At 30.4% G+C, this 3278-nt stretch overlaps 1 long non-coding RNA gene across 1 annotated transcript; it reads right to left on the bottom strand.

Moving 5' to 3' along the window:
• Positions 1-904: 904 nt before the first annotated feature.
• LOC127120831 (uncharacterized) lies at positions 905-1819 on the bottom strand. Its single transcript, XR_007803265.1, has 2 exons — positions 1269-1819; positions 905-1021 (listed from the first exon to the last, which is right to left on the bottom strand). It is a non-coding gene; the product is annotated as an uncharacterized LOC127120831 (long non-coding RNA).
• Between the last annotated feature and the right edge of the window lie 1459 nt (positions 1820-3278).

Genomic DNA, 3278 nt, shown 5'->3' with positions numbered 1-3278 from the left:
TTTATTTGCACCACAATAGAAGGGATTAAACATATCTATTTTGTAAAAGAGGTTCTTGATCGCGTGGCAGCGAGAAAATAAGTTTGATATGTTGAAAGTATTTTAGGTGGAAGACGAGTATTCAAACAGTGAGCTCTACAACAATGTCCAAACATTCGAGGAAGGAGAAGGTCTACACCCAATCAATCCTTTTTCTTCTAATTTATTATGAAAAATATATGGCGACTTAAGTTAGGTTCATTAATAAAAGACGATTATTCGCACATCAAGCTCTACAGCCAGTATCCAAATAATCGGGAAAGGAGAAGGTATACACCCAATCAATCATTTATCTTTTATAGGAGAACTAACTGAATTGACTTAATTATTGTGTTTTAATACGAAAGACAAGTGCTTGCACATGGAGCTCTACATCAGTGTTCAAACGCTCGGGGAAAGAGAAGGTCCACACTTAATCGATCCTTTTTCATCCAAGTTATTTAAAAAAATATCGCTTATGATTTGATTAAGGAAATACAACTCGATGTTGATCGAGGTTTGATTTGCGTTGAATCGAAATTAATCGAAACGAAAATGATTACAGAAAAAATTCGACTTGACATTGAATCAAGGGTTTTAGTTATATTTGAAAATATTATTTAATGATTTATTTATATTTATTATTAGCATTTATTTATTTAATTAATTGCAATAATTAAAAAAAATAAACAAATAGGAGCAGTAATAATAAAAATAAATTGATCAAGGACTTTCTAAATTTTGAGAAAATATTTATTTACCAAATTATTTGTTTATTATTATTATTATTATTATTATTATTATTATTTATTTAATTATAATAATTAAATTAAATAAATAAAAATAACAAATAAATGAGGGTGCAAGAGAAATAATTGGATTGAGATGAACAAACAATAGTAACCCCCTGTAATTTTCATCCTCCATCCAAATCCAACCTCGGAATGATCAAAAACCTCACCACATGATAGGATCAAAGGGTAAAAACCTTAAAAACCCTAACCTGAAAATCAACATTAAATCCCTAAATGATTCTCATTTATTTTCTTCTCTAAATATGATTTTACATCTAAAACACACAAATAATCAAACAAAAGAGAATATGAACAGTTACCCCCAAACATCCCTAACCCCTTTTTGATTATTCATGAGGTTAGAGCAATTTAAAATAAATCGAACACATGAATGATAAAAGCATCAAAACTATAGCAAAAACGAGGCAAAAACACAAATGGGAAGCAAGACAATACCTCATCGGAGTATACAACTTCAGAGAGTATTCCGGCGGTGCCTCTAATAACCGTTATACCTCAGGTACACTTCTGAAGCTATTTATCTTTGCTTCTTTGCAATGCTTCACACTTCTCTCCTTTTTCCTACTATTTTCTGCTTCGCTCTGTGTGTTGCTTGTGTCTGGTTGAGGGAGGTTTTGCAGAGTAACAATGTTATTCTGTTGATGAAAACTGAGTGAGTATGAGGGTGATTTATAGAAGGGTGAAGTGGAAAAAATGGGGGGAGGGGAAAAATGAAGAGAAATGGTTTTTTAAGGGAAACTCTTAGTGTGATCCACGTAAGAAAATTAAAGGAGGGTTGAGATGATTTTGGTGAGATAGGTAGTTAGGATCTGTGTTTGTTTAGTGTGTTGATGAGTGAATGAATTGATGTAGTATGGATGAATGGTGAGAAATAGGGTTCACGCGTTAGTTGCAATTCTGTTTGAGTTTTTTCTTTTTGTTTTAATTAATTAGGATTAATATGTCTGTATGTTGGTGGCTGATGGTATTGTTGCGGCTGGAAAAATGACAGAGTCGCCACCATCATTTATTCGTTCTCAAGGAATAAGAATATAATGATAAAACCTATACACTAAGGGTGAGATGCTAGGTTCGGGAGTTGGTTAAATAAGGGGAAGGTACTAGACACCCCTTACCTCCATTATATTCAACAGGATCCTCCTTCAATTCTAGGCTTAGTGTGGGCTTATAGATGTTTGCTTGATTATCGATTAATTATTAATTATTTATCATATTTATAGAGAAAATATTTTAATTGAAACGAATAGGAGACAAAAAAATAATTTTTATTGTCGTACTCGCTAGAGTTTACAACTCTATGCCTACGTACCTTCGGATTAGGCGAGGGATCAGAGTACCATAGTTCTTGTAGAAAAAAAATTGTTTGTTAATTATTTTTATCCCTTGAAAATTCTCACGCATTGGGGGTGGAGAAGTGATTGATTTTAAGAAAATATCTCAATACGCTAGGGGTAGAGGACTTACAGTTTGAAGTGTATTGAATTGATTTTATCCCTTAATCATTTTTTTGCAAAAATATAATATTTAATTTACTTACAAAATAAATTAGTGATTATACTTGAATATTATACATAACCCTTATCCCTAATTTTATCCCTTGAAAACCCTAGAATTTTCTCCAATATTTTCTCCATATTTTTATCCCACTGATTATTATCCCATTTGATTGCAAAAGTATACTTTAATTTTGATTAAGAAAATAAATTTAATAAGATGCAATATGATATATCCCTTATCCCGGTTTTATCCCTAATTTTCATCCCTTAAACCCTTAGAAATTATCCCTAATTTTATCTCATGTTTCTTGATTTGATTAACCCTAATATGAATAATATAAATCATAATTAATTAAGTATGAATATTACAATCAATTAATCGAATTAATCCTAATTTAACTAATTCACCCACCAATGAATAAATTATAAAGTAAACATCAAACTAAATTAAAATTAGAAACCCTTAATTACTAGTTTAGTTTAATTAATCCCAAATATTTATAAATTTATAAATCCTAATTAATTAATAAATTAAATCATAAAAATCAATTATCATAAATAAATGAATTGAAACTAAAAACCTAATTATTAATATAATTGAATTAATCCTAAATATTAAATAAATTTATAAATCCTAATTAATAGTTAATATTTAATAATTAATTAACTAAAAATAATTAAAAATAAGGAGGGATGTATTTTGAATTGAGACTAGTAATAGGCTTGAAAATGGTGTAATTAGAAAGGGCTGGAAAGCCCATTGCTTTATGAAGCCCATGCACCAGGGTCAACCCATGAGAGTTAATAATTGACTCTCAACTGGGGACGTTGGATGGAGTGACTGAGACAATTAAAGATATATTCTAGGTCATTCGATCAATTGACCATTAAGGGGTCAACTGATCAGGAAATGATGATTAAGGGCGCACGTAAAAAAGGGTGAGCGTGC

The sequence above is a fragment of the Lathyrus oleraceus genome, chromosome 2, assembly GCF_024323335.1.
Source record: "Lathyrus oleraceus cultivar Zhongwan6 chromosome 2, CAAS_Psat_ZW6_1.0, whole genome shotgun sequence".
In the NCBI taxonomy this organism is placed as follows: domain Eukaryota; kingdom Viridiplantae; phylum Streptophyta; class Magnoliopsida; order Fabales; family Fabaceae; genus Lathyrus; species Lathyrus oleraceus.
Note: the sequence above shows the minus strand (reverse complement) of the source record. Positions and strands in the feature narration are given on the sequence as shown.